The following is a 12,190-nucleotide window of genomic DNA, read 5'->3' on the forward strand; positions in this document are numbered from 1 at the left end:
TTGTGTTCGCCACGCCGTCACGTCGCTGCGCATCCAAACGGCCCCAATGTTTCGTGGCAGACCGCAGACCTGCACATCCCGTACTCCTCTTCCCTCTCTACGTTGCACGTGGCTTCGTATCAATCGCCGCGGCCACCAAAATAACTTGCGCGCTAGGCCTCTTTACCAGGCTATACGTAAATACACGCATGCATAATGGTGTCAAATTTGATTTAATAAAGTGCTACAGTGCTTATTACCTGCTTCCCTCACACATTCTTCCGAGTCTTCGTGCAGCAGCTGCAGAACACGTGGCAAGCGTCACTCTGCTGCCGCGACGAACGCTAACTAAGCCCATACAACAGGGTTAATAGCTAGAGTATTCTCAGTGTGGTGCGGCTTTGTTCAGCGATGTTAATGGAAGTATCGACATTTTATATAACAACTGCATAATCGTCTTGAATATTGCTTCATAAAGTACTGTACTGCTTAATTCTCACTTATCTCGTGCATTCCACAGCTGCTGCAGCTAGCACGTGGCCAGCGTCGTTCTCTCCAGTGCTGCAGTGACGACAAACTATAGGCCTCGCGCTAGGCTACAATATACACCGCGGCTTCGTGCCGCTGTGTATTTTTTTTATAAATGCATCACATTTCGAAGGTTATAGTCGCCATCCAAGGATCACTTAACTCGAGAGCACGGGAAAAGGCAGAAGTGTACGCACCTGGATTCGATGCCATGTACAACACCGTTTTTTTTTTTTTGTATGGGGTAAGCGGTTACCATGTTTTCAGTTCACTTTTGTTGGCTGTTTCTTAAATAAAAATTGTCATTGGCCTCTGTGACGTGTCTAAAGAGCTGCTCCAGCCGAACCATGTACGTAGCGATGGATTGCACCGCGGCAGTATGGCTTTGTTCCAACTTTAACAAAACAGTTGAGGCCAAATCAAAATCGGAAATGACCATTTCCAACTTGGATATTGGCCCCCAGTCAACAATTTGGAGTTCAATTCAATGGCAACAGTTCAGCTCTGTGCCAACATTTCGTACAATTAAGGGAGTCGAAATTATGGAAATGGCATGCATTTGTGAACATCAAACATGCTTCACATCCAATTAGCATATCATGCAATGCTAATATAAAAGCTCAATATTCTATCGGGGAACTCTATGAAATCTGCTAGAGCATGGAACACACGTTCGTAGAGATATTTTTTTTAATTACCAGCACTCGCAAATACATTGGAAATAATTGAATTAAGTCCCATTCAAGGAATCAGATGAACAGTAACAAAAACAAATCATCCTTTATATATTTTGTTTAGTACCTCAATGAAGAGTATTAGGCACACTTTTGCTGAATTTGTACATAAATGACATAATTCATATCGACAACAGTGTTCAGCTCATCATGTATGCTGATAATAGTGTGTTTATTACTGGCTTTGATCTCAATGAGACTGTTTTAATTTAAATTATTTACTTGAAAAATCGTTTGCCTGGTCCAATTTCATGAAGAAATAAACACAGAAAAACTATTTTGTTTTGAGTCTGAAATAAGAAAATGATGTAAGAGATGGCTACCGATCTATAATAAAAATATTGACCTTGTAGAAACTCGCATAAGTCTTAGTGTGAATTTTTTTCATTTGAGATAGGAAATTCATATAAACAACACTGCAAATAAAAAAAAAGATTTCTTCAATGAGTGAGCTTTACCTTGATGTGGTACTGTCCTTGCCTTTAATTATGCAAGTCCCCACAGATAAGGTATTGCAGTTTTATATGGGCAAGCACCACAAGAGCAAATATCAATAAAATGATAATTCTCAGTAAATTAAATGTGTGTTTCTTACATAACCGATATTGACTGCCGGTTTACGACATGACACCTCCGTGCAGAATACAGTATAATTATTTTGAACTATGAATGCCACTTGTTGCATGTTTCCTATTTTTCTTGGCAGGACAATAAAAGCTTTCTTTGCTCGATGGCACTGCTGCAATTTAGAGCCACTCCATTTTTAACTCACAACTCCAACCTCTGGTTTCTCCCGCACTTTGACACTTGGCGCAATATGCAATCAATAAAACACAATCTAATGGTCTCACTGAATGAACTTAAACAGGTATTCCTGAAATTGTGAAAACAGCTATGAATACACTTTTTAGGGTTGTAAAATCAGAAATGTTGCAAAGTTAAAGAGCACTGCAGAATCTGCAATTGGAGCAATGCAAAAGAACGGATGCTGCTGCAACATTACATCACCCTCCATCGATTGACACCACTCATTAACCTCCACCACTTCTCAGTTACTCACAACTGCTGCGGACATGATTTTGCAGACACGTTCTGCGGATGCGGTGTGCGGACAGAAATCTGTGAAATCTGTGCGTTTGCCAGCGCTGTGTTAATGTATTTTATGTTATCACTTATACTACTTGAGAATTCATTTAGTGTTCTATCAGTGTGTTGTGTTACCTTGCTAACAAGTTTCCTTATATCTTCTTTGCATGTGTTATTGTATGTAGTTGTATCCCCCCTACAATAATGCCTCATGGGCGCTGTAAGTACTTACAATAAATAAACATAGCGAAGTAATACTTTCGCATTAATAGATCTTCTAGACATAGGGTCTCTAATTCTTGCACTTTTTTTAAATAATGTGTAAATTTTTTTATCCTACTCTGCAGCTAATGTCTGCTGCTCCTTTGTAAATGGGTCCAGGACCTAGGTGCATGAGTTGCTCTCTGAAACATTTAATTTAGCTCTTGAGACTATCTAATATGCTCGAATTGAAATCATTGACTCCAGATTGGACTTTGAAATTAGTTGCAAAATTTTTAACTGCAAAGCCTATTGAAATCTAATATGTTTGGGTGTATTTTTACTAGGGAGCGAAATGCACCAGCTTCCTTTAACATCTTAGCCAGCGTACAAACAATGCATCATTGAAATGTAGTTTGAATTCCAGTTTCACCATGCATAACAATTGTCCATTCAGTTTGGATGTTCATTAGGAATATCAATTCTAATCCGTAAGATGACCATAACTTAGCAGCCCATAATAATAATAAATTGCTTCTTTACAGAGAGTTAAAACTATGCAGTTGGGACTAAGTACTTATTCCAGCTGGGAGGTCATCTGGAAACTGGAAGACATTTGATTATGAAAATTCAATTAGGACTGAAAATTCTAATTGGAAAGAATGAAAAGATGCCTAAATGGAATGAGGGCTTCTAGAGAAAGTGTAAATTCTGGAAACTCAATTGGATAATACAAGACTCTTTAGCAGGATCTAGAACACATCTTTTACAAATGAACACTTGAAACTTAGAGCACTGGCTGATGCTCACCGCCGCAGCTCTCAGAATAACTGACAGCATGGTCAAAACTACAGTAGGTGTTAGTGCAGTATACACCAGTGTTGTCACTGCGAAGTGAAGAGCCACAAAGCAGAGGACTGCCATCCTTACTACTGCCAATATAAAAGTCCTTCTCAGAGCCACCCCATTGTTTCCTGGCAGATCATGGGCCTTCAACTTCGTCGTCATGTTTTCTCATTTGTAGTCTTTTGTAGGATATATTGGGCCTTCGGTGGTCTGTCATGCAACACTGCATGACTAATCCACTGAGTGCAAAGCTGTTAACCAACGATATCTTTTCACTTCATGTGCGGGCCACAAACATCATGCATAAAAGAGGCCACATGTCACTATTCCATCTTTCTTTACACTTTCTTTCTTTAGCTAGGCACGACACTCGTTTTTCGCGTCTTGATGCACGTACGGCGATGAACGTATGCTGGAGGAAGGTAGCAGGGCGCCAGTATTTGAAAACGCGTGCCGAGAACGGTGATGCAAATATCCAGAGTCCAGACACCCTCTTTCGCAGCGAGCGGCAGCGGCGAAACCATAGAGGAAAAAATGCGAAACGGACGAACGCCGCACATAGAGTTCCGAAGGCATGTTACTTTGCAGCACGAGAGGGAGGGAGAAAGCTGTCGTCACATAGAGCACTCTCGTAGCGAGCGTCAGGCATAAAGGGCTTTAGCCGGGCAGAGACAGCAGCGCCGCGGTGCGGCCCGGCAGCCGCTCCGCGGACTGAAGCCGTGGGCCGTGTATTTTTGAAAACCACTGTACATATCAGTGTCAAAAAACAACAAAAATAAACGAACGGAATAACTAACGCTAGCGCTAGAACGCCAACCTGTAAGAGCTTAGGTAAGCAATTCAAATTGAGATTGCTAGTATTTAGAAGTTAATGCGTCTGAGAAGTGAAAATGTCTACAATATAGCTTCGCTCGAATAAATCCCGCCCTGTTCATGATTCCATTATTTTACTCGAGCTTCATTTGCCACTGAGAGGAGTCAATGTGAGGTTACAAATTTACAACTTAAGCATTTAACATGTTCATGAGAAAGATCCCATTGACAATAGGAACATCACTGTAATAACAGCTAAAGCACGTTCAGTGAACGTTGGTGCGGTAATACGACGCAGTAAGCACAACACGCAGCAAAGGGAGCGGAACGGAAGGCTTTGAGCAATGCGACACGCATCTTGGGGGCAATAAAATCTCACCTTCACCGCTCAATTAAAACATGCAGCGATACGCCGCTCATGCAGACGTGTATCCGTAAAACAAGCCACCACTTTTGCGACGTGCCTGGGAGGGCGAGCCGAGCCGTCGAGCTGTGACGCAGCATTGTCCCATCGTCCGGAAATGCGCACATGCAGCGGAAATCAATTTCTCATCGAGCACAGACAGTCTTCGCCTTGCTGTAAAGCTCTACCACAACCAGCAGAACGAAATACTGACTGTTTGTTACAGATAACCCACTTTGTACGCAGCACGCAACGATGTACGTTGAACCGGGGCCGATGACGCACCCATTCCGCGGATGAAAAAAGCTTTGGTCTGAGCCATATCTGAGCTTTGGGCAACTACGCAGCGGATAATAAGTGGCCGAGAGAGGCCGTTAGAAACAAGTTAAAATATTATTAAAAATGTGACACGTTTTTTCTTACGCGAGAAACAAAAACTGCATTCATTCCTGAGCGCGAATATTATGTTTACTTTCTAGTTCTTAGGAGTTCTGGCAGATCTAATTTTCTGTGCGCTAGTAATTTGCCTCACAGTTCGCAGGAGCCCTCATCATCGAGTTGATGCCGCTGGCAGTAGGCAGCTGCACGTGTTTTCTTCCAAGTTGCGCGACCAGTTGTACATAGACCTTGCATACACCGCAAATGCATAAACATAGAATGGGTACTTTTTGTAACACCGCATAATTTGAGTGAACACGAAAAACGTGAGAAACATGAAAAACCCAATAAACATAGCTATAATAACACAAGTAATCAGGAAATGACTTGCTAATAATACCACACACTGTGAACTGCAGTGATTAACTATTAGTAATGAAAAGGAGACGACGGGGCAGTCAGTCTATGGTGTCACTCAGGCTGCTTCAACATGATCATCCTTCCTAAGAGAGGGTCATAGAGCCGATAACTTTGAATTGCAATGTCTAGCTGAAATGCGCGCATACAGCCCCTGTTCTTTCTTAAGTATGTACAACATTATGGCTAGTACCTACAATGTAAAACCACGATTTGTTGGTAAACCATGTCATGACCTCTTCAATCAGCTGAATGATAGCATAACCTATAGAAAGTAGCAATCAAGAAATGCAAAAGCTTCTTTTCACTTCTTTAAAATAGGTGGCTGCATGTTCACAAGGGCAGCGCAAACAGAAAGCACTTTGCTCATGTGGAGAACTAAGCTTAGAGGTACCCTGTTCGTTAAAATCCTGTAGATTTTCAACCTCGGAATGACGCGCTCAACATGAATTCATACAGCTGCGATTTTATAAGTAGTGTCCATGTCCTCCTCAGACATCTGACCGCCAGTAGAATTGAATGGGGGCATGAGCAGAACTGCACCTTTTCCCTGAACGTCTGTCCTGATGCTAGGAAAGCCTTTGTCACTGAGCACAAGATCACCAAGTTTGATGAGGTCTAGGAACCCCGAGTCTTGTGTGATGAAGGAGTCAGTATGGCGCCCTCCATACACCTTAGAAACAAAGGCTATCATCCCATTGGGAATGATGCCCACAAGGAACTTGACTGTATAGCCTCCCTTGTAGTTCGAGTACAGAATATGCCGACAATCTGGTCTTGACGGCATCTCTGTACGGATTTCACTGCAGTCTATAACGAAAGTACAGGTTGGGTAATTTACTCTAAATGCAGGCGGCATGGACAGCTTGATAACTTCCCTTGGTGGCACACAGACCCACTCCTGTAGAAGCACACTCATTATCTCAAGCATTTTCTTGAAGATATTCGATGCAGCTGTTGCACTCACTCCAAATATAACCGCCATGGCACTGTAGGTTATTCCAAGGTGAAGTTTTGTTAGGAACAAACATAACTTGTCCTCACGAGTGATGTCCGTACTTCTGTATCTAGGGGGAGGTAGTAGGTTCAACAACAGGCTGAATATTTGGAGTGTCACGCTACACATGTCTTGCAGTGCTTCTTCATTTTCTCGCAGTGAGTTAAAGCCTTGAAACCCACAGCTTCTTCTCCAGTTTCCGTCCGTCCCAGTGACCTATACAGAAGTAGAGTGAACGTAAATATTACACGCCGATAAAACTGAAGCAATTTCAAGCAACTTTTCCTGGAGGTTGCAGCAAGCAGACCAAAATTCCTCTTCCTGTACAACTAACAACAACAGAGAATGACCCAACAGAGAGAGAGAATGAAACACACAACACAGAATGAAACAACAGAGAATAAAAAGTTCAGTGGCAGTTCTACCTGATCAGTCTGCTCGGTGTGAGTAACTTGAGTAGACGCTTCAGCACAATTAGTCATTGACAGGAGGACAGCAAGTTTCGCAGTAGGAGCAGAGTCTGTTTGGCATGCCTGAAATAGGGAAAAAAAATGCATTTGCAATATATATGTTTTTGGTGTGCTTCTGTGTGTGAGGTAAACGCTAGATAGCTCATAACAACAATGACAACTTACTGCTGTATAGAAAAGCAAAATAATATGGGGTGCTTACAGCATCAGCCTTTGTTATTTTTGAAGGGCCTCCTGCGGCGTGAGACTGCAGATCATCTGTGTCACTTGGCGGTATCCCACCATCTTCAGATTTGTCACTCCAGTCCATTTGGTGCTCCTGCTCGTCCTCGGTCCTGTCTGCACTCACTGAAGCTTCTAGTGCCGGTGCTGTTGACACTGCCTCTGTGGTTGATTGTGCCAATTGTTGCGTTCGTATACTCTGTAGACTAGATGAAGCTGCCTGCATCAAGCGCCGCTGACACCTGCATTGAACAATAATGGCAAAAGCGAAATATCAAAATGTAGCAGTGACGTTAAGCAGTAGCAAGCACGTATCTTCCATGCAGAGCAATCAATTACCGCTTCTGACAGTGTGCATACACCATAACCTTACACGTTTACTAAAAGTTGCTGCAAATTCTGTTCTCAGTTTCAGTGGCAGTCTTATCTTTGCGTTCTTTCTCAGTCAGGCCACCTGGGCTCTGCACGAACCCTCCACCGTGCCCGCGACCGGTTTTTTTGGCCGAAGATGCGCCAGACGACTGAGCGATATGTGGCGAGCTGCACTGAGTGCCAACGGCGCAAACGGCCTACGTCCACGCCACAGGGCCTGCTGCATCCTGTGACTCCACCACATGGTGCATTTGAGAAAGTTGGAATCGACCTTATGGGTCCCTTCCCGAAATCTTCCGATGGAATTCAACAGAATGGCAAAGCAGGCGAGTTGGTGATACATGGTTTAAAAATAAAACAGCGCAAAACACACAGACGAAAGAATAGAAACAGACACCACAAGCGCTGACTCTCAGCTGATTTTTAATAATCGGAAACACTATGTATAGGGGAACACAAGAAATACAAAGAAGAGCACATGTGGCTACATGTTGTCAAGATACGCCACTTCACTATCGCGCAGTAACAGTGAAGGTTTGCTGACGCAAACTTCCGATGGAAATCGCTGGATCGTGGTTTGTGCCGACTATCTCACCCGCGCGAAACGGCCGCTCTTTCTTCAGCCACCGCTCACCACGTGACCATATTCTTGCTCCGTTCCGTCATCCTGCGTCATGGACCTCCGCAAGTGATCATCAGTGATCGAGGTCGGCAGTTTACAGCAGATGTTATGGAAGAGCTTCTCCGTTTGTGCTCGTCACATTTTTGACACTCCACACCATACCACCCTCAAACAAACGGTTTAACGGAGTGCACCAACCACACACTCGTCAACATGCTCTCTATGTACATTGCATCAGACCACAACAACTGGGATACAATACTGCCGTTTATAACGTTTGCCTTCAACACTGCAACGCATGAGATGACCAGCTACAGGCCATTTTTTCTTCTTTATGCCCGTGATCCTCGGTATTCCCTCGGCCCGATTCTTCCCTATTCCGTCCATGACGAACCTTGCATCGCCGAAGCTCTTTGTCGGGCCAAAGAAGCTCGCCGTCTCGCCCCTTTGCGGATTCTGGCTTCGCAAGACCGTTCTAAAGCTCGATATGGCAGCCAGCATCGCCATGTGTCTTACGCACCTGGAGACCTAGTGTGGCTTTGGCGACCTCTCCGGAAACGTGGTTTAGCCCAGAAAATGCTGGCGCATTACGCTGGCCCTTACGTTGTCCTCGATCGCATCAGTGACCTGAATTACGAAATCGCACGCATGACCGCATCTGGTCGTCGCTCAGCTACAACGGAACTCGCTCATGTCGCCCGGATGAAGCCGTGCCAATCTCGTGGGAACGACTAACTCGCTCGCCCAGGGGGGCTTCGGCTGTCCCGGGGAAAAATGTAGCAATCCTGAGGAAGAGGAAAACCACATAGAAGAAGAAAGGGAAAAGGACATTGAGAAAGACGAGGAGACTCGTGCCCGTGCCGGACTCGCAGCCGTTCATCAGCTTAGTTCTCTGCCCCCTCGGCCTGTGCAGCACTCCGATGTCAAACCCCCGTCGTAACAATATGTTTAAAGCATTCTGCTAACCATCGTTGCTTTTAAATATCTCCTATACAGTTACACTGTTTCTTTCCTGGTTAATAATGTATGTTCCAGATAACACAATTTCCAGATATTAAATTTTAAACTTTAAAAAATATATGATCATATAGCTCGTTTAAGCATTCAAATGTGCATATGTTTCAACATGCTAGAGGGCTGAGCCCAGTAGCAGAATACATGAAGTGAAAGCAGCAGCACCCACCCACTGTGGTATTTTCTTTGCAGTGCTTTGATGGAAGAGGGTGCTGCTAACAATTATTAGAAGGTCATTCACGCAAAGACATGGCATGCAGAGAAGGCAAACATTAAAAAAAAAACAGTGAATTTTTTTTGTGCAGTGCATGGGACAATTTTTTGTGGCCCCGCAGTGGTTACGGCGCTCAACTACTGTTCCCAAGGGCGCGGGATCGAATCCCGGCCTCGGCGGCCGTTTTTCAATAGAGGCGAAAAGCAAGGCGCCCATGTACTGTGCGATGTCAGTTCAGTTCAGTCGTGTCCGACTCTTCATGACCCTATGGACCATGTCACGCCACGCTTTTCGGTCTCTCACCATCTTCCTAACATCACATAACTTCATCTGCAGTGCCTCGAGGATGCCATCTAACCATCGCGTTCGCTGCCTACCCCTTCTCCGGCAACCCTCAACCTTTCCCAACATCAAATCTTTCTCCAGCGACTCCTCGATGTCAGTGCATGTTAAAGAACCCCAGGTGGTCGAAATTTCCGGAGTCCTCCACTATGGCGTCTCTCATAGCCTGAGTCGCTTTGGGACATTAAAGTCCACAAAACCAAACCAAACCAAATCGTCTGTGAACTATGCGCTTACATTTCATGAGCAGGCTGGGCCCAGAGAATGCAGCGTCAGCCACCCCCATAGTGTATTGATATAAGGGGATAAAGCAACGAGAAACAAGGAAGCAATCTTGGCTTTCTATTGTCATTGACACATCAATTGTGTTACTAAACCTCATCTGCAGTGAGTGCAACACAACTGCAAGCTGAGTTGTGAGGCCTAAAACAGAGCCTTTTCACATATATCTTATGCCAAGAGATCATTATCTACGCTTCTTCAAATGTAATGTTTTCCCAAATAAAATGTGTCTACCCTCAGTTTTGAAGACAAAGTATCAACAATGTTGTACATGTGTTCATGCACAGCGACACACACCTCATTAATACACTATTACTCTGACAACAGTGAAGTCAGGCAAATACCACTAGTTTTAGTTATTAGTTACTGGTATTTTTTACCAGTCTGAGTGACTGTAACCTTTCTTGGAGCACTGATTTTACTAAGCTTTTCAAGCTTGCTCCGCAGCTAAGTTTCCTACCTCTAAAACTTATTTTAGCATCTGTGCGGCAATAAAATGTGCCTAGAATTTTTAGCGCCACAAATTTTCCTCTCAGCTGCTATTTTGAACAGTGGACCATTGCTATTTTATATCCCCATGATGCAAAGGGTAATGTACACATCTTCACCATGCATGCATCTTCGAATGCTTTACAATTGTTATTTCAGCCGCTGATCAGCATGCATTCTTTACTCGCGATATGTCCACAGCATATTCTTCATTGATCACTACAGCTAAATGAAGAGTTAGGTCTACCTATTTTTTCAGTCACAAAAGAAGTTATTTCGAATTGTTTGGTTAAGCATATACTGGAAGTAGTAGGCGAATATGTCTACTTAGGACAGGTAGTAACCGCAGATCCGGACCATGAAAAGGAAATAAGAAGAATAAGATTGGGCTGGAGCGCATTTGGCAAGCACTCACAGATTATGACTAGCAGCTTACCGGTATAGCTAAAGAGGAAAGTATATAACAGTTGCATCGTACCTGTACTCATCTATGGGGTTGAAACGTGGAGGCTAACCAAGAGAGTTCTACTTAAGTTGAGGACAACCCAGAGGGCCATGGAACGAAAAATAGTACACTCTAAAACCATTCCTGTAAAAAGCTAGAGCTTCTTTTATGCAAAGTGACATGGCAATTATTGTAGCTTGAAGCATTTTCAAAACGAAAAAATAAATGCATGAGGCGGCTCACAACCAGTTTTTTTTTGTAAAATTGTGTTGCTTCATAGGCAGTAACTTGAATGACACTGACAACATTTCTAGATTACTTTGAAACTACCCAGACAAAAATCCTAACTGATGTAAATGGTTTAAGGAACAAACTTCCAGTTCATACCAGTTGGATAACAATGGATCCCCAACTGGAATTCAACTGGGATCAACGTTCATGTGTATAAGGTACCCGTTGCATGCGAGCCTTGCTACCTGTTGATAGTTTACAACTCAGAAAGAACACAAAAACGAGGGCACAAGTGCAGATAAGGCGCATGTTTGCAGTCTCCATGACCGGTTGTATTCGTTCCTCTGTATCCCATGAAAGCACTCCATTTCTAACCCCCAATGGCGTAGGTCTGCGACATCCGGTGCAATAATGTGGGGCAACTCCCCCCCCCCCCCTCTTCATGAACACACCTTAGCGCAATACCATCAACTACTTTGTCGTCAAGGCTTTCTTCGATTGGGGAAGTTTGTTTTTCGTATCGCACAACATGGTGCACGCCATTTTTTTTCCTTCATTTCTTAAGACTTCAACGTAACAAGCATAGCCCACAACTGACAATAAGCTACATTACGAGGGGCATGTCATATTTTTTCTTTTCTTAAGAAAGGTGCATTTGTGAAGAACTAAGTAGAGGTTTTTGACAGATGAATTTCTAGATTGGGACCACTCAAATAAAAGGGCATATAAAAACCACAAGAATTGCAAACTTTGAGCATGTAGAAATACTTGGTAACATGCACAGTAACTAAAAAGTGGCAAACTGGCAGATGCGACCAAGATTATAAGACGGTGCCATTGTGAACAATCTCGTTTACATCAGGCATAATGCAGTGCCAGCAAAAGCCTTGAGAACTGGCCAATGTGCTGTATTGAAGTTCATATTTTTTATGCTTCCACAAACTCTTCATGAGGACTGCTGAAAGCTTTGAACATGCAGAAGACAACTGCAATTACATCGGCCACAGTGACAAAGAATAAAGTAAATACGAACCAGCTAGAATGTTAGACTGAGCGTTCACATGCAAATATGGGTGTAGAAATGCCATTTGAGAAGTAAGCATGC

The 12,190-nt window shown here is 43.5% G+C and overlaps 1 pseudogene; it reads right to left on the reverse strand.

The window, feature by feature from the left end:
* Positions 1 to 5,627: 5,627 nt before the first annotated feature.
* LOC146174652 (uncharacterized) lies at positions 5,628 to 8,575 on the reverse strand (annotated as a pseudogene).
* Positions 8,576 to 12,190: the final 3,615 nt, after the last annotated feature.

This window comes from Amblyomma maculatum, chromosome 11, assembly GCF_055883805.1.
Source record: "Amblyomma maculatum isolate TAMU_Amacu chromosome 11, ASM5588380v1, whole genome shotgun sequence".
NCBI lineage: Eukaryota > Metazoa > Arthropoda > Arachnida > Ixodida > Ixodidae > Amblyomma > Amblyomma maculatum.